The sequence below is a fragment of the Phoenix dactylifera genome, chromosome 10, assembly GCF_051530095.1.
Source record: "Phoenix dactylifera cultivar Ajwa chromosome 10, Ajwa_hap1_PhDact_Kaust_v1.1, whole genome shotgun sequence".
Taxonomy (NCBI): Eukaryota; Viridiplantae; Streptophyta; class Magnoliopsida; order Arecales; family Arecaceae; genus Phoenix; species Phoenix dactylifera.
The window spans coordinates 15,746,056-15,766,332 of NC_143199.1; the positions used below are offsets into that span (position 1 = coordinate 15,746,056).

Genomic DNA, 20,277 nt, shown 5'->3' on the forward strand with positions numbered 1-20,277 from the left:
AAACGGTTTTGGTCGACTGCTCCACGATAGGTGATAGGTTTCCACTTTTCTTGAGCTTGTTCATTTAATTATGTTCTAGTTCTCTTGCATGATAGCTCTATTCTTGCAAACTTACATTGCTGTAAAAATTCAGAACATTAAATCTTTCACTTCCGAACCCGTCCTATTACCCATTAAATCTTGATATTAAATTAGCACACTCTAGTAACAGAACGTTTCTCAACATCCTACGATCAGATTACTTTAGGATCAAAACAACCATAATACTTGATTGATTAATCTCATGCCCTAACTCTAAAATAACCGAAGTAAAAATCAGCAACATTTAAATTTTAAGTTACTTTGTGAAAGTTTGCTGATCTTTGAAATCATACTAGGTTGCATTAGGTTGTCCTGCATTATATTTACTAGGTTTCATTAGTGACGTTGCATTTTACTTCATCGTACATAGTGTTATCATTGCATGCCAACCTGTAGTGATAAGGAGTATGATTTCAATCAACCCAGAACCTTCGTAGCTGCCATGGACTCCAACGTTTTGAGGTCTCTTATGGAACAGTTCGCTGCCATGCGAGCTGCAGATAAAGAAGTCAAACAAGAGGTCTGTGAGTTCATGTGAAATTTTAGGACCCCTAAACCGTCAATTCCCGTTGCAGCCCAACCTAAAATCGGTTTCGCCGTACCATTTATAGTCCTTCCCCATTCTCCTAGGAACGAAACCCAATGTTTTAGGTGTCAACAATTTGGCCACATAGCGTCCCATTGTTCCACTAAGACCGACTTGATTACTGACCCAAAAGTTAGGAACCAAGAGACCGACTATGTCGAAGAAGTCTATGAACCAAATATAAAAAATTATGTAGAAGACTTTGAAGACGAACCCACCGGATTAGAATTTGTCCAGAATGATCCCCAAAAGGAAATTGTTGGCCTAAGTACAAACACACCACTTCACATCACTACTTTGAAAGAGGTAAAAGATATCGAGAGCCAGTCTCCTGTATTGGCACATGTGGCTAAAGCTATCAATGAGGAATCCAACCTTCATCATTCTCCTGTGATAGCTCCCTTTTTAGAGGAGTTTCATTCTGTAGTCTCTGATGATCTTTCGGATGCTCTTCCTCCAATGCATGATATCCATCACGCAATTGAGTTAGTCCCCTGAGCACCTTTGCCTACCCTTCCTTATCATAGGCTCAACCCAAATGCATGCGCTGAGTTGAAGCATCAAGTTGACGAACTCTTCGCAAGAGGGTATGATTGTGAGAGCCTAAGCCTCTATATTGTGTCTGCACTCTTCAACCCTACAAAAAGATAGTTTTTGGAGGATGTGCGTTGATAACCGTGTCATCAACAAACTCACGGTTAAGTATCGCTTTTTCATTCTTAGGCTAAACGACCTTTTAGATTCTATGTCTGGTGCCACGATCTTTTCTAAGATTGATTTGAAAAGTGGATACCACTTCAACACAGAAGAAGATTGTTACAAGGTGCTGGAAGGAGGGCCGTGGCTTCTAGAAGGAAGAATTATGATTTTGAGAAAGTTGCAAAGGGGGATGGGAATAGAATCTAATTCATGTGTTCATGCGGAAAGAAGAGCGGATCCAATACACCAAGACAATTCGGATTCGTCCATGGCCAGATGTCATTATGGATTTCGTCTTAGGGCTCTCACATACTTCTACCGAGCACGATTTTATTTTTGTGGTTGTGAACCGATTTTCAAAGATAGCTCATTTTCTTTTCTGTTCTAAAACTTCTGATGCTTCTAGAATTGCCAAACTTAATTTCGATGAAGTCGTTAGACCCCTTGACATTCCAAAATCTATTATGCCTGATAGGGATGTTAGATTCATGAGCTAGTTTAGAAAAACCCTTTGGTATATGATAGGCACCAAACTGAAATTTTTTTCTACCTATCATCCTCAAACCGGCAGCCAGACTGAAGTTGTCAACCGTAGCCTTAGAAACATGTTAAAATGTCTGGCAAGTGAACATGCTAGGACTTGGGATTTAGTGTTATCGACCACTAAGTTTGCATATAATAGTTCGGTCAATAAGTTCATAGGCATGAGTCCATTCGATGTGGTGCATGGTTGCAAACCTAGGCAACCCATAGACCTGATCCCCATGTCTCATCAGTATAAAGTGTCTGAGTCTGCACAGTTATTCACATTGTATCCACATTCATTGCATCAAGAAATCAGCAAATGCATTCACTTTAATAACTTAAAATATAAATCCTTTGCCGATTTACACAGACATTATAAAGAGCTAAGTGAAAGAGGTTACGTTATGATAAGAATTAGACTTGAACGACTTTCTTCGGAAATATTCAAGAAATTGCAAGCTCGTAGTGTGGAACCGTTCAATGTCCTATGGAAAATCAGTTCGAATGTTTATGTTGTAGATCTTCCTGAAGACATGGGATTAGTGCGACATTTAATATTGAAGATTTAGTCCCATACAAAAAGACAACATTCAAGCCTTCTAACCCTTTTGTTGATATATCCACCTTTGTTGATCACCCTGACCCATTACCTGCTGTTGAGCCGCTACCTCCAAAATTTCATGCACGCAGAGAACAAATAGAACATATATTAGATGAGCAGGTTATGTCAACCAGGAAAGGCGGTTACTAACATTACCTTATTCGGTGGAAAGGCCGACCAAAGTCTGACGTGACGTAGATCTCCAGAGTCGAGTTGCAGCGTCTTGACCCCGATCTCATAGAGCAGTACGACAGCCGGCCATACCTATACTCAACGGGATAGAGTTTTTCCACCTGGAAGAAGTTGATGGGGACATCAGAGCCGTTTGTTTAGATGATCCCGAGACACCGGATTGAGTCAGACCCAGATTGGGTCCATTCGAGTCTAAGTCACTTTTATTTTATTGCATTATTTGATTTTGTTTTAGTCAAGTCAATTTGGTCAGTTATTTTGTTATTAATCAAGTCAATTGAGTCAAGTAATTAGATCGAGTAATTTGATCGATTTTGGTATGTAATCAATCGGTTGACTTAGTCAATTGATTGAGGGTCCGATTTTGGTATGTCGTCAATTGATTAACTTGACTTGGTCATAATGTAAGGTCTATATAAAGGCCAACCCTCTTATGCATGAGGGAGTTGAATGATTGAATAAAAAACTCTAGCCTTCTTTCTGCTTCTTCTTCTTCCTCCTTCTCTTCTCTTTTTCTTGCGTCTCTATAACCTCTTCTTCCTGCGTCTCTATAACCTCTTCTTCCTCCTCCTGCTCTTCTTTCTCTTTCTCTCTTCTCCCTGCAGTGGTCCGCCATCAGCTTGGTATCAGAGCATCTCTTTTTTCTCCCTCCAAGAGCTTTGTCCGCCATCATTCTCAAACCATTTTTCTTAACATATTGGTCTCCACTCTCTAGTCTCCCACAGTGATGAATTCCAAGCCAAGAGTTTCGTGCCAACTACTTGACACCACAAAATCTTTTATTTTTTTATTCTTGGTACCATAACCATAATCGGACCGAATCGCTCCGTTTGGCCCGTACGAGTTGACCCGGTGGAAAACCGGATTGGTTCGCCCATTAAAATTGGTTTTGGCCCCGAACTGGTTGGAACGGGTTTTGAACCAATTGAAATCGGCTAGAAAAGGCCCAAACCTGACCGAAACGGCCGAAACTGTTCGGAACCAGCTAGTTCTGTTCGAACTCGGTGCGCATTGGACCTCCTCCCCCTTTGCTTCTTTTGTTAAAAGGAACCAATGGGGAGGCATTTTTTTATCACCTTCGTTTAGCCATAAGATACTTAAACAGCTACTCCTTTCCTCCAATTTTCAAAATTACACCGATTCAACGGGATAGAAGGAAGATCTAAGCCTAAATAAGATATGCTTCTTCTTCCCTATCTCATTCTCTCTATTTTTTTTAACTTGAAAAAGTAGTTTGAAATTTGCAAGATAAAAGAAGATCATGCCGAAATTTTTGATTTAGGCTTGATTTTATTATATATTGTAAATCTATGGATGATTTACACGATGATATAAAAATTTTTCATCTTCAGATTTTTTGTAATTTAAAAAAATTAAATATATATATTTAGATTAAAAAATAAAAATATAAAAAAATAAAATTCAAATAAAAACTGTTAAATTAGAAGCATATTTAGGGGAATGCAAGCTACTCTCAAGAAAAATTTGATGTTCATTTATTCAAATTTTGATGCGATCATGTATAACGGCCTAGGTTTAAATTTGAAAAAAAATTGAGAAATAAATAATCTTTAATGTATACCGATGGACCTAAAAAAATATATGTAGCATCCATCTTAGATTTCAGCTGAAATTAGTTTCTTAAAATAAATATATTTAAAAATTATTTTTGGGATTTGATTTTTTACAGGCACCTAGGAACTCCAATGCTCCACAGAAGAGTGAACCGAGAGCAAAGGATAAGTGTATTGTCATGTGAGAATCATATATATTGTAAATGATTGTGTACGCCGGTCAAATGTATTACAATATTCAAGTTTAGTTTTGGTGTAAATAAGAAATTACTGACATTGATTCAAATAAAGGGCCAAATTATTATTGCATTTTACAAGAAACCCTGTCTCAAAACAATGCTTGCAGCATCTTCACTCTTTTATGCCTACTCTTTTATGCAACGTCTTGTGACAACACCAAATGCTTGCAGCATCTGCAACTCAAAAATGGAAGTCCACAACCATTCAATGTAACAGAAAAAAGGACTTGAATGGTCAGCTACCGAAGATACCCCAAGGGGGTTCCATGGTCATCTCCTCAATAAATGGTCTTTGCCAATTCTGATAAATAATCATGGTTACAGCACCGTCCATCACACCATCACCATACAACTTTCATATTCAGACAGCAAAAAGGGTTATCAACGGTGCGTTCTTCCTAAGGCATGCCATGAAATCATCTCCTGCTGACAATCCCATCATTGTAGTGCCCCTATCCCTCAGCAAACTACATCATTGGAAGCCATGATGGCTAACATGATGAAGCAGCAACAAGACTTCATCCAACAGCAACAACAGACCAACATGGCTCAAACCCAGACTAACTAATTCCATGCGCAAGCGATTGCAAAACTTGAGGTTAGTCTGAGCCAAATAGCCAACTCTCTAGGGGATAGGAAGAAAGGTGAATTGCCCAGTCAGCCAGTACCTAACCCTAGTAGACAACAGAATCAAGGGCCGAGAGGCCAGTTTCAGATTGATTCTAATGGAAATCCTACCCATGAAGTCCAGGCAATCACCACTTTACGGTCTGGCAAGCAAGTGGACAACAAGGTCCAACTTCCTGTACAAGAAAAAGAAGAAAAGCATGAACCGAATCCCACTCAGAAAAAGACACAAGAACAGGGAACACAAGGAATAGAGGAGAAACCAATAGAGACGTACACACCCAAGGCTCCCTTTCCTAGTAGACTACAAGACTCAAAGAAAAAATCTCAGTACGATGAAATCATGGAAGTCTTTAAAAATGTCCAAATAAATTTACCCTTCCTAGATGCCATCAGACAGATCCCCTCCTATACAAAATTCTTAAAAGACTTAACCACGGTGAAAAGAAAAACCAGTATTCCTAGGCAAGCTGTGATGGCTGCACAAGCCTCATCTCTTATTCAACAGCAGATTGCCCCAAAATACAAGGACCCTGGTTACCCCACTGTTGAAATTAAAATAGGAGAAACCATCATTCGGAGAGCCCTACTAGACTTAGGAGCAAGTGTAAACCTATTACCCTATTCTATCTACACCGAACTAGGTTTGGGAGAATTAAAACCCACAAACATTACCTTATCATTAGCAGATAGGACTGTGAAGTATCCCAAAGGAATTGTAGAGGATGTGATTGTAAAAGTTAATGAATTCTACTACCCTGTGGATTTTGTAGTCCTTGAAACTGAACCAGTAAAAAATCCAGAAAGTCACATTCCGGTGATCCTAGGTAGACCATTTTTGGCCACTTCAAATGCTGTGATTAGTTGCTGAAATGGAATAATGACTCTAGCCTTTGGAAACATGACTGTCCAGCTCAATTTTTTTCATAGTAGTAGTCAGTCAACTGAGATGGACGATTTGGAAGAAATTCACATGATTGAGAATATAATTAGCAGTTCTTTTGAAGAGTCGAGTTATTCTGACCCATTAGAAAGATGTTTGGCTAATTTTGGTCAAGATTGCGAGTCAAGTCAAGAGGTTAATGCATTGTTAGATTCCATTCCTGTGATGGATACTAGCAGATGGGCCACCAAGTTTGAATCATTACCTATTTTGGAATCTCAGCTAGTGTCATCCAATGTCAAACCTCCACAACTAGAACTCAAAGACCTTCCCGAAAACTTGAAGTATGCATTTCTTGGAGAAAACAAGACCTTACCTGTTATAATTGCATCGAATCTAACTAAAGAACAGGAAGAGAAGCTGTTAAGTATCCTTCGGAAGAATCAGGAAGCTATCGGTTGGTCTATAGCTGATATTAAGGGGATTAGTCCTACTGTGGTCCAACATAAAATCCATCTAGAAGAAGTTGCAAAAATTTCTAGTGAACCACAAAGGCGACTTAATCCAATTATGAAGGACGTAGTTCGAGCCGAGGTCATCAAGCTTTTAGATGCAGGGATTATATATCCTATTTCTGATAGTCAGTGGGTAAGCCCAGTTCAAGTCGTACCTAAAAAGTCTGGCATCACTGTGGTGAAAAATGATCACAATGAGTTAGTCCCTACTCGAGTCCAAACGGGATGGCGAGTATGCATCGACTATAGGAAGCTTAATGGCATGACTAGGAAAGACCACTTTTCTCTACCCTTCATCGATCAAATGCTAGAACGGCTAGCTGGCCACTCCCATTACTGTTTCCTCGATGGTTATTCTGGATATAGCCAAGTCCCTATCGCACGTGAGGATCAAGAGAAAACCACATTCACCTGTCCTTATGGCACTTTTGCCTATCGTCGCATGCCTTTTGGGCTATGCAATGCACCAGCTACATTCCAACGGTGTATGATGAGTATTTTCTCCGACATGGTGGAGAAATTTTTAGAAGTTTTCATGGATGATTTTTCTGTATTTGGATCCAATTTTGAGGAATGCCTACACAACTTGACACTTGTTGTAGAACGCTGTAAACAGAAAAACATAGTTCTTAACTGGGAGAAGTGTCATTTCATGGTAGAATCAGGTATTGTTTTAGGACACATTGTGTCACAAAGAGGAATTGAGGTGGATAAGGCCAAAGTAGAATTAATTGCTAAATTGCCACCTCCCAAAACTATTAGGGAAGTCAGATCCTTTTTAGGGCTTGCGGATTTTTACCGCCGCTTTATCAAGGATTTCAGTAAATTGTCGAAACCCTTATGCGATTTGTTGGCGAAAGATGCTACTTTTAATTTTTCGCCAATTTGTATAACTGCTTTCGAAAGACTAAAGTCTGAACTAACTTCAGCACCCATCATAAGGAGTCCTGATTGGAGTCGTCCTTTTGAAATCATGTGTGATGCATCTGATTATGCAATAGGTGCCGTCCTAGGTCAGCGCGTGGGGAAGCTCCCCCACGTGATTCATTATGCGAGCAAAATTCTGAATGACGCCCAACTTAACTATTCTACAACTGAAAAAGAGTTGTTGGCTGTTGTCTTTGCTCTTGACAAATTTTGTCCCTATCTGATAGGATCCAAGGTCCTTATTTATTCTGATCATGCCGCCCTTAAGTACCTTCTCACAAAAAAGGATGCCAAGGCAAGACTCATTCGTTGGATCCTATTGCTTCAAGAATTTGATCTTGAAATACGAGATAAAAAGGGATCTAAAAATGTTGTAGCTGACCACTTGTCCAGATTAATTGTTGAATCATCCGGAGAATCCATGCTTGTGTCCGAGACCTTCCCTGATGAACAATTAATGATGATTTCCCATACCAATGTTCCATGGTATGCTGATGTAGTCAACTATCTAGTTACTGAACGAATGCCCCGTTCATGGACCAAACAAGAGAAATTCCGCTTCCTAGCTCGTGTAAAATGGTATTTTTGGGATGAACCATACTTGTTCAAATACTGTCCTGATCAAATCATCAGACGATGCATCCCTGAACACGATCAAAGGAATGTCCTTTTCTTTTGTCATGACCATGCTTGTGGTGGTCATTTTAGTGGGAAGAAAACTGCTGCAAAAGTTTTGCAGTGCGGATTTTATTGGCCCACACTTTTTCGAGATGCGCATGACTATTGTAAATCTTGCGATCGATGTCAACGATTAGGAAAACTTTCGAGAAAGAATGAGATGCCCCTGAACCCTATCTTAATTGTAGAAATCTTTGATGTTTGGGGTATTGATTTTATGGGTCCTTTTCCTATGTCATTTGGGCACCAGTACATACTCCTAGCTGTTGACTATGTGTCCAAGTGGATTGAGGCTGTCGCATGTAAGACCAATGATCACAAAGTAGTGATCAAGTTTCTTAAGGAGTCTGTCTTCGCTCGCTTTGGCACCCCTCGTGCTATCATTAGTGATGGGGGGAAACATTTTTGCAATAGAATTTTTAAAGCCCTTGCTAGGAAGTACAACATCACCCATAAGGTCGGTACACCATATCATCCACAAACGAGTGGACAAGTTGAGATTTCCAACAGAGAAATCAAGACCATCCTTGAAAAAACTGTCAATCCATCTCGAAAGGATTGGTCCCTTAGGTTAACAGATGCATTGTGGGCATATCGTACGGCCTACAAAACACCAATTGGAATGTCCCCATATAGGATTGTCTATGGCAAGGCTTGCCATTTACCTGTCGAGTTAGAACACAAGGCGTATTGGACAATCAAACGCCTAAATTTCGATCTCGACAAGGCAGGAGAACATAGAAAGCTTCAGCTCGACGAGCTTGAAGAAATTAGGAACGATGCTTACGAGTGTGTTAAGAAGTACAAGGATCGCATGAAAGTCATGCATGATAAAATGATTACTCGTAAAGAGTTTTACCAAGGACAAAAAGTTCTCTTATATGATTCTCGGTTACATCTATTCCCTGAAAAACTTAAATCTCGCTGGACTGGCCCATACACAGTAGAAAAAGTGCACCCGCATGGTGCAGTAGTAATATGCAATACCAAGGATGGTAGGTCCTTTCAAGTCAATGGACATCGTTTAAAACCATACCTTGAGTATCTGAGTCCAGAAGTCGAGGAGACACTTCTGACCGACCCTATCTATTATGAGTAAATCGGAATTGTCTGGCTGAAGACATAAAACTTAGCGCTCTTTGGGAGGCAACCCAACATGTAAGTGTCTTTTATAAAAAAAAAAAAATCAATAAATTACTAACATGCAGGTTTGGGGGATTTTGCCCCAACTTTCAATTAACCCACCCATATCAGGTACTTCTCCTCTGTCCTCTTACTGCTTTAAATTTTCTTTAACATTGAGGACAATGTTAGATTTAGGTTTGGGGGTATTTTTACGCAATTGAAATTTTATAAAAAAAAAGTTTTTAGTTAAAATTTTTGAATATATATATATATATATATATATATATATATACAATACACAAGGTATATAAAATCTAAGAGCCCAATGACTAGTTGGAAGTAGTGCAAAGTGAGTTCTTTTTATTAAGTTCCTTTTAGTGAGTTGTAAGCTAATTAGTGCTTTGAATTTCACAACACATCTGGCCTGCATTTTCTAAGGTATAGGTTCGACATTGTGTTGAGAATATGGTAGCAACCTCGAATCCTGATGAACCATCTTTTTCTGATCCCCCCCCAAAAAAAAATGGTGGATTTAGTCAAGTACATCTGAAAGGGCTACCTATTGTCAAAGGTCAGCGGACTTGTGATGAGGAATCCGAGCATAGGTCCGTAGAGGAGTCTTGATGTCCGACACCTCATGCCAACTGGTATGAGAATTATCGACTAATTGCTCGCTACATGGAGGAATCATCACAGGAGTAAAAGTGCACAATATATACATTATCATTTCTCTTTAATGCAAAAAAAACAAAAAAAAAACAAAAACAAAAAACAAAAACAAAAAAAAATGAAAAAAAAATTGTATATTGATCTTAAGAAAGACAATAGTGTGAAAGCCGTCGTTGTAAAAATTCGAGTAAACTGGAATATTACAGATAAAGCCCATGAAGTATTAAAGTAAACATCCACAGCTCTCGAAATCCTGCAGAAAAGATGATTTTGAATCAGCAAATAGGTCTTGTCCGACCAATTCTTGGAAACTACTAATATTAGCGATATTTTGGAGATCCAAAACCTTAGCTTGTGCATGGTCCAAACTTCACTGAACACTCAAGTATAAATAAGTCTTACAACTCCCTAACGGAAAACTTAATGACTTCAACTCAAATTGCATACTAACCTAGAAATTGGGCTACTTAGTAATTAAAACCTTGTGTGCTTTTGAAATTCTTATCAGTTATGTACTTGAAATAAGACTTTCATTTCACAAACCAAATTTTATTTTGGGATTGAAGTTTGTGGGTAACTTCACTGCAAACCCTCACGTGACAACACTCGTCCACTAGGATAACCTAAGGGTTTAAAGGCTTGTTGCACTTGCTAAGTGCAATCGTAATGCTCTACTAAAATGAGTATTTATCTTAGTATATTTATATAATAAATTACACTTTTGCACTCTTATTTTATCATTTTCGCACTAAATTGCTAGAGACTAGCAATAAGCTAGTTGGGGGGTGTGATGAGAGCACAAAAGTGCGACCTATATGTCACCTAAATTAGTATTATTGCTAACCGATAATGATAAATTCACTGGATTAATATTATATTTGGGTTTGGCACAGATTATCATAAATTAGAGATAAAATGCATATTGAGTACAAATTTGACTTTCCAGACCCGACTCGGGTCCGAGTGGGTTCGGGTCCGAATCGAGTCCAATTTTTCTGTGCTTTTGGGAAAGAATTTTGGGCAAATCTAATTTGGCCATATCATAACTATGAGGTGCTGGGTGACCCATGACTTGAAAGACTTGCAATTGGCCTTCAGTCAGAACAGATGACCCGTGACAAACTAAGTCCATCCGTCTATGTTGACCCCCTAATAGATTTTGATGAATACAAAACACTAGAGTAAAATTCTATTATATCTTAACAATTTAATTGAGGAATTCATGTGTCTTATTAAGAATATTGTTAAGAAATGTCTAGGCAAGTTCCCATAATTTTTATGAATTTATTGAAGAATATTTTGAGTTAAAGAAAACAGATCAGGGACAGCCGAGACGTCTCCGGATAGTTTCAGAGACGTCTCTGGCACAAACAGGAAGAACCGGCACACTTGGAGACGTCCCCGACACCTGCCGAGTCGTCCCCGCGTTAGCGGAGTCGACTCTCTCAGTAGCGGAGTCGACTCTCTCAGTGGCGGCAGAAAGGCAGTTTTCAAGAGATATGCGCGAGACGTCCCCACAGTAAGCCGAGTCGTCCCCGCAAGTAAAAAGGAGACTTTCCGAGTCGTCCCCAAGATAGCGGAGACGGCTCTCTCAGGGTTTTCCAGAGAATGGTTTTTTGGGTGATAAGGAAGCGGAGTCGACCCTGAGACAGCGGAGTCGTCCCCATGCATAAAGTGCAGACAACCCGAGACGTCCTCTGAAGGAGCGGAGTCGACTCTCTCAGGAAATACCAGAGGACATGTTCTTCGGAGATAAAGAAGCGGAGTCGTCCCCAGATCAGCGGAGTCGTCCCCATTCAAAAAGTGCAAACAAGCCGAGACGTCCCCTGAAAGTGCCGAGTCGACCCCAGACAACGGAAAAAGTAAAATCTTGTAGCCGAGACGTCTCCCGTTGAAGCGGAGACGTCCCCGGAGTGACTGGGACGCGACTGACAGCTTTTCAGGTTTGGTTTGGATTTCAAATCCTTCTTTCTTTGTCTCTAACGGCTATATTTGCTTTTTGGGCTATAAAAGGGACCTCTTAAGTGCTTCTCAACAACTCTTAACCAACCCAAAGCTAGATCATTCAAGAGAGAAGTAAGAAAGAAAAGTTCAAGGGAGTGAGTGCATTCAAGTGAAGAAATCAAGTGTTTTCAAGCTTTCCAAGTGATTTCAAGCTCAATCACTCTCGTGCGCTTGGGATTCAAAGCTCACACTCAATCCTACGCGCTCCACATCGGAAGAATCAATATCTCCCACGCTTCCAACGGCAAAAGGACTCTTCCGGGTTCTATTGTTCATAATTGCAATATTTGCTTTTTAGAGCTTTTCCTTTCTTTTGTAAACTCTTTCGTTGTGGTGCTTGTTCCAGTCAAGGGACTTGGAACAAGGGAAAGGCGTCCCAAGCCTAAGTGAAATTGGGGGTTTTAGGGTTTGTTGTGAGCCCGGTGTAAAACAACGAGTTGGGTAGTGAACTCGCAAAACTACCGTACTGTAATCGTGGATTATAGTGGAAATTCCCAAAGGTGATTTGGGGAGTGGATGTAGGAGCAGTGGAAGCTCCGAACCACTATAAAACCTTGTGTTTGCGATTGACCTTTCTCATTCCTCCTTCTTTACTTTAGTGCATATATTCGTGTGTTTTATTTTAATTAGTCAAAAGTTTTTAAAACACCCAATTCACCCCCCTCTTGGGTGACCATCTCTGGGCAACAAGTGGTATCAGAGCAGGTGCTCTGTGTATTTCTTGAAAGACCTAACCGTCTTAGCCAAAGATCTAGATGGCAACACCCTTTAACAATGTTCCTGCCGAGGGGCAAGCAGCCAATAGACCTCCACTCTTCAATGGGACAAATTATACCTATTGGAAGACTAGAATGAGAATCTTCATTCAAGCACAAGACCATGCCTTGTGGAGGGTTATAGTCAAGGGACCACAAGAACCATCACACATAGTTAATGGCATTCGAGTTCCCAAACCTGAGGAGGATTGGGATGAGAATGATGATAGGATGGCTCAACTTAATTCTAGAGCCATGAACTCATTATTTTGTTCTCTAGATGTAAATGAGTTCAATAGAGTCTCCACATGTACTTCCACTAAGAAAATATGGGATAGGCTTGAAGTTATCCATGAGGGTACAAATCAAGTCAAAGAGTCTAAAGTGAACATTCTAGTTCACAAGTATGAGTTGTTTAAGATGGAACCCAATGAAACCATCACATGCATGTTTACTCGCTTTACCGATATAATTAATGGTCTAAAGAGTTTGGGTAAATCTTATACTAACCCAGAACTTGTGAGTAAAATTCTCAGGTCTTTGCCGAAAGCATGGGAAGCAAAGGTCACGGCGATCGTAGAAGCCAAAGACCTCAACACTTTGGGATTAGAACAACTACTGGGCTCATTGATGACGCATGAGCTCACAATGAAGCAACATGAAGAAGAGTTGCCGAAGAAAAGGACAATCGCACTCAAGGCTACCTCAAGTGTGTGTGAAGAAGAGAGTAGTGAGAGTGAAGAAGAAAGCCAAGATGAGGACTTGGGTTTCATAGTAAGGAAGTTTAAGAAATTCATGAGAAGAAAGAAACCTTTCCCAAGAAAGAAATTTGGAGGGAGAAATGATTGGGAAAAAGAAAAGGAAAAAGAAAGAGATCCAATCATATGCTATGATTGCAAGAGACCGGGACACGTTCGTTCCAAATGCCCTCAACAAAAGAAGTATTTTGGAAAGGAGAAGAAGAAGGCATTGAAGGCAACATGGGATGATAGTGACACATCATCCTCCGAGGAAGAGAAGGAAGAGACCGCCAACTTGTGCTTCATGGCGTTCGAAGACGACGAGGTATGTCAAAACCCAACTATAAATTTTACTTTAGAAGAATTATATGAAGCTTTTCAAGAACTTATGGGTGATTGTAGTATGTTAGGAGCTAAGAATAAAGAATTAAAAGCCTCCAATCAAAAACTAAAGGAAAATATTGAAAACCTATTAATTGAAAAGGAGAGCGTTAAAAATATTCACACTACTAACCTAGAAATCAAAAATTCAAAACTAAGCATTGAAAATGAAAAGGCAAAAACACTAATTAAGGAATTAAGTCTAAAAGTAAAATCCCTACTCGACAATAATACCTCACTTGCTCAAAATGTTGAATCTCTTAAAAAAGATATGGAAGAACTAGTTAAAGAAAATTTGAATCTTAAGAATGAGGTACATAAGTACAAACCAATTGTTGAAAAATTCACACAAAGCTCTGAAAAATTAAATCTTATTCTTTCAAATCAAAGAGCTGTTTTCAATAAAGCCGGATTAGGATATAAAACTAATAAGCAACAAAAATATCTAAAGAATTTCTTTGTAAAAGCAAAAGACGTAAAAACTGAAAAACCAACATGCTTTCTTTGTGGAAAGAATGGACATAAAGCCTACTCTTGTATTCAAAGAAAAATCCAAACTAACAAGAGTACATTTGTAAAAGCTAAAAACATAACTAAAGTATGGGTGCCTAAGGGAACCAACTACACTAACCACGAAGGACCCAAGAAAACTTGGGTACCTAAGAGCTTCACATGATCATTTTGCAGGTATGCCTTGCAGCCGGAAATAAAAAGAGAATGTGGTATCTTGATAGTGGTTGCTCAAGGCATATGACCGGTGACAAGAGTCTCTTCGTCACCTTGGAATCAAAAGAAGGAGGAGTAGTCACATTTGGAGACAATGCTAAAGGCCGAATTATTGGTGTTGGTAAAATCTCCATATCACCATCCTCATTTATTGACAATGTATTGTTAGTTAATGGACTAAAACATAATTTGTTAAGTATAAGTCAATTTTGTGACAAGGGCTTTAAAGTATCATTTGAATCATCACTATGCATAATTAGTAGTCCATTTGACAATGAGATCATACTCATAGGACATAGGCATGGAAATGTTTACATGGTAGATCTTGATGATCTCACCATGAAGGATGGCCAATGTCTTGTAGCCATGAATCCCAAAGTCAATGAGACTAGTTGGTTATGGCATCGTAGGTTAGGGCATGCTAGTATGGATTTAATCTCAAAATTAATTACAAAGGATCTAGTCAAAGGACTACCAAAAATAGACTTTGAAAAGAATAAAATTTGTGCTGCATGTCAATTAGGGAAACAAACAAGAAGTTCTTTCAAGTCTAAGAACATAGTTTCAACATCAAAACCCTTAGAACTAATTCACATGGATTTGTTTGGACCCACTAGAACTGCTAGTCTAGGGGGTAAGAAATTTGGTCTTGTAATTGTTGATGATTTTTCACGTTTTACATGGGTTTCATTTCTTGCACACAAAGATGAGTCCTTTCCCGCTTTTATCAAGTTTCATAATAGGGTTTCAAATGAACTCAATCTTAAACTAAAAGCAATTAGGAGTGATCATGGTACCGAGTTTGAAAATCAGTATTTTGAAAAATTTTGTGAAGAAAATGGTATCAATCACAACTTCTCGGCACCTAGGACACCTCAACAAAATGGGGTGGTAGAAAGGAAGAATCGCACACTAGCAGATATGGCTCGTACCATGTTGTGCGAATCGGATCTACCAAAGTATTTTTGGGCTGAAGCAATAAATACTTCATGTTATATCTTAAATCGTGCTTTAGTTAGATCCATCTTAAAGAAAACACCGTATGAGTTGATAAAAGGTAAGAAACCAAATATAAGTTATTTTCATGTTTTCGGTTGTCGATGCTTTATTTTGAACAATGGAAAGGACAATCTCAGTAAATTTAGTGCTAAATCAGATGAGGGGATCTTCTTAGGTTACTCCTCATCTAGTAGAGCATACAGGGTCTTCAACAAGAGAACTCTCGTTGTTGAAGAATCCATTCATGTTGTTTTTGATGAAACTAATGGAGATTCTTCTAGAAAAGAAGAAGATGGTGATGTAGGTATACTTGAAGACCAAATGAAGGAACTCTCCACTCAAGACAAACAACATAAGGATGAGATCAAAGAAGATACAAATCAGCGAGATGAAGAAGATCAACCTCCATCAAGAAATCAAGATCTTCCTAAAGAATGGAGGTATGCACATGGTCATCCAAAGGATCTAATCCTTGGTGATCCTTTACAAGGTATAAGAACTAGATCCTCTTTAAGAAACACTAGTAATTATCTTACCTTCGTTTCACAAATAGAGCCTAAATCACTAGAAGAAGCTGAAAAAGATGATAATTGGATGAATGCTATGCAAGAGGAATTAAACCAATTCGAAAGAAATGAAGTTTGGACTCTAATGAAAAGACCCCCTAATGTTTCAATTATAGGCACCAAGTGGGTGTATAGAAATAAACTAGATGAAGATGGAATAGTAATAAGAAACAAAGCTAGGCTAGTGGCCAAAGGATATAATCAGGAGGAAGGAATAGATTTTGATGAAACTTTTGCTCCTGTTGCTAGGTTAGAGGCTATTAGACTGCTTTTAGCATATGCATGCTTCATGGATTTTAAACTCTATCAAATGGATGTAAAAAGTGCATTCTTAAATGGCTATATAATGGAGGAAGTTTATGTAGGACAACCTCCAGGTTTTGAAAATCACTTACATCCAGATTATGTGTATAAATTGCATAAAGCATTGTATGGACTTAAGCAAGCTCCTAGGGCATGGTATGAAAGATTAAGCAATTTCCTAATTGAGAACAAATTTAAGAGAGGAAATGTAGACAAAACCCTCTTTATTAAAAGAAAAGGAAATGACTTATTGCTTGTACAAATTTATGTGGATGATATAATTTTTGGTGCTACTAATGATAGTCTTTGTCAAGAGTTTGCCAAGCTTATGCAGGGAGAATTTGAAATGAGCATGATGGGTGAGCTCAACTTCTTCCTTGGGCTACAAATAAAACAATCAGAGGAAGGCATCTTCATCAGTCAGTCCAAATACATCAAGGAAATGCTGGAAAAATTCAAGATGAAGGATGCAAAGGAAATCAGCACACCCATGAGCTCAAGTTGCAAGCTTGACAAAGATGAAAAAGGTAAAAGTATAGACTGCAAATTATACAGAGGTATGATAGGCTCTTTACTTTACCTTACTGCTAGTAGACCAGATATATTATTTAGTGTTTGTATGTGTGCTAGATACCAAGCATGTCCTAAGGAATCACACTTGCAAGCTGTTAAGAGAATTTTTAGATATCTAGTAGGGACATCTAATGTAGGCTTATGGTATTCTAAACAATCTGACATAAATTTAATTGCTTATTCCGATGCTGATTTTGCCGGGTGCAAACTCGACAGAAAAAGCACAAGTGGCACATGTCAATTCTTGGGTGCTAATTTGGTTTCTTGGTTTAGCAAGAAACAAAATTCAGTTGTCTTGTCCACAGCTGAGGCTGAGTACATTGCAGCTGGAAGCTGTTGTGCCCAAGTTCTTTGGATTAAGCAACAACTTGAAGACTTCGGTATCAAAATGGATAATATACCAATTAAGTGTGATAATACAAGTGCAATCAATTTAACAAAAAATCCTGTTCAACACTCTAAGTCAAAGCATATAGAGATTAGGCATCATTTTATTAGGGATCATGTGCTGAAAAATGATGTGATGATTGAATATGTATGCACTGAAAATCAATTGGCTAATATCTTTACAAAGCCCCTTTGTAAAGATAGATTCAACTTCTTAAGGAATGCTTTGAGCTTGTATGATCCTAGCAAATGAATTGAACTTGTATTGCATTGTTTGCTGCGCAAACTAGTAATCAACCTCAAGGTAAACATAAGTGAAAACATGAATTCATGTAAGCTAAATGACGAACTGTTTGACTTTCCGGAGGATGGTTACCCTCCCTTGGACTCTTCATGGAGATATTTTCAGAGCCTATTTCATAGGTATTCGAAATTTGGTCAAACATTCCTCATTTCAATATTAATAATTCAAAAATCATTATCAAATTATTATAGGATGTATCATTAAGGGGGAGGATCACAAACAAATTCACTCTAAGTTTATCAAAAGAGATCATGTTGATTAGGATGATTAAACAGAAATTGGGAGAAGATAGAATACAGTCTGAAATTTTTCAGTGCCGGAGACGTCTCTGGCAAATCGCAGAGACGTCCCCCCCAGGGGAGACGTCTCGCCTTAGTCGCGGAGACGTCTCGGGGACCGAATGAGGGCTTTTTAAATAGGTCGAAATCGCTCGAGCCGACTCGAGCTTTCTCCTTCATTCCCGACCAAAACGAAAAACCCTAGCCTCCATTTGCTCTCCACCTCAAATCCTAGCCTCCGTTTGCTCTACATCACAAACCCTAGCATCCATGGCACCAAAGAAGGCTAGGACGACCCGTGGAAGGCGACCTAGGGTAGCGGCCGACGGTGAGGAACGACGGAAAGAACCCTCCGCGCCGTCTCCTCCGGTTGCTCCGCCAACCACGACTATTTCCTGTGCAAATCGCACAGTCACGACAGGAAGGTACATAGATTTCTCCTTTTTAGATCATGAGGGGTTCTCTATTGGAGAGAGACTCCGAGCCCAAGGGTGGGAACACTTTTGTACCCTCAATACCTCGACCTATCCCGGCCTAGTTAGAGAACTTTTTAGCAATATGGCCTTAGGGGACCTAGGGTACACTGGATATGTCCAAGGGACATTAGTAGAAGTCAATGAAGATGTCCTATCCACTGTCTTACAAATTCCTAGGGACGGTGAGGCTCCAACCTCACATCCCCAAAGGGAGTCAGCCCTAAATTTACTTTTAGGAAGAGAGGACTGCGGCCCTCTTGATGTTGTCAATTCCCAGGACCTAAATGCAGAGATGAGACTTCTCTTAAGTATTGTCAACCGGGTCCTATTTCCTAAAACCGGTCGCTTCGATTTTGTTTCGGAGCGAGACTTAGTTATAATGCACCACATCCTACTACGGATCCCTCTAAACCTCCCTAGACTCATGCTAAATTACATTGCCCTATGTCATAGGTATTCTAGGTTTAGTATACCCTATGGCATGATCTTTACCTTAATCTTTAAACACTTCAAGGTTCCCATTCCAACAAATGAACCTGCAAAGCCTTTGAGAAACACCGACTATTACAATGAGGGCACAATGAGAAGAATGGAATTTCATAAGATAGATGGATCGTGGGTCAAGGTACCAAAGAGAAAAACCCAAATCCTAGAGCCTGAGATCCCACATCATGAGTCTGACCATCACTCTCCTCCACCTAGCCACATGGATATCCCTGATATTCCCTCCAGCTCAGCTGGACCTTCCACATCCATGCCACCACCTCCTCCAGTTAGTGGGCCCTCCTTTCTGTGAGAGGATCAGATGCGCACCTTAGCATCTGCCATTTGCCAGCAGATGAGGGAGGAGATGAGATCCATGATCTCCACAGAGTTGGCCCCCATCAGAGCTTCACATGAAGGGCTTCTACAAGAGATGAAGGATATTAGAAGTCAAATTGAAGCTACAACACAAGAAATAATTGGTGTGGGTGCCACCCAAACCATCAGATCATTAGAGCTCAAGGACAGCTTGAAGAGCATTTCCAAGAGTCTTAAAGAGCTAACAAAACCAGATGGCAATGTGAGCACCTTAGTTGCCCAACTCAGAGGAAGAATTGAAATGGCAACTATAGAGTTTGAGGCACTTGTGGCAAGTTTCCACAAGTCACAGGGAGATCAATTTAAGACCCTCATGGATTCCATCAACACATTCATAGATGCAGCTTGTAAGGTTTATGAACAAAATACAGCTGGTAGGGCCCATGAGCAACGTCGCCGATGATGGATATCTTGTAGGATCTTCTTTTTGTAAATCCTAGGCTATTTTTGAAACACTTTTGTATTAGAAATCAATACTTGTAATGATTTCTTCTTTTTGACTATGTACTGACTTCAAAGGTTCACAATGATACATGAATACAATCCCTTTTGAAAACTGTGTACATTGCCAACTCTATGTATGTGTTTCTATGAATGTGAATGTGCCTCTTGATGTGTCATAAGAATCTCATAACATACATTAAATATTCAGATTTGGCACAACGTATCAAAGCATATGAAACAGGGGGAGCGCAACCTGAATATCAAAGGGGGAGTAAAATGAACACTGAATATATTGAATATAGAGATAATTTGTCCCCTTCATTGTTGATGACAAAAAGGGGGAGTAGATATTGAATGTAGAGATAGTGAAAGGGGGGAGCAGTTATATATATGGATATTGAATATGGAATGCAAAATTTATAATCATACTCCAAAGTTGATTTAGAAAAGATAAAATTGAAGAATATTGACCTTAAGATAATTGCCCTTCTGGAAAAGAAAGGGGGAGTCAAAAAGAATCTAGCTTTCAATTATCCTCAGCATCAATACTTCATTTTAA

At 39.2% G+C, this 20,277-nt stretch overlaps 1 pseudogene across 1 annotated transcript in view; it reads left to right on the plus strand.

The window, feature by feature from the left end:
* The window catches only part of LOC148702261 (uncharacterized), a 117,679-nt pseudogene that overhangs the window by 55,512 nt on the left and 41,890 nt on the right, over window positions 1-20,277 (plus strand). Inside the window, exon 12 of the transcript XR_016396621.1 lies at window positions 14,489-16,922. The product of XR_016396621.1 is annotated as an uncharacterized LOC148702261 (transcript). The remainder of the gene's footprint in view (window positions 1-14,488; window positions 16,923-20,277) is intronic.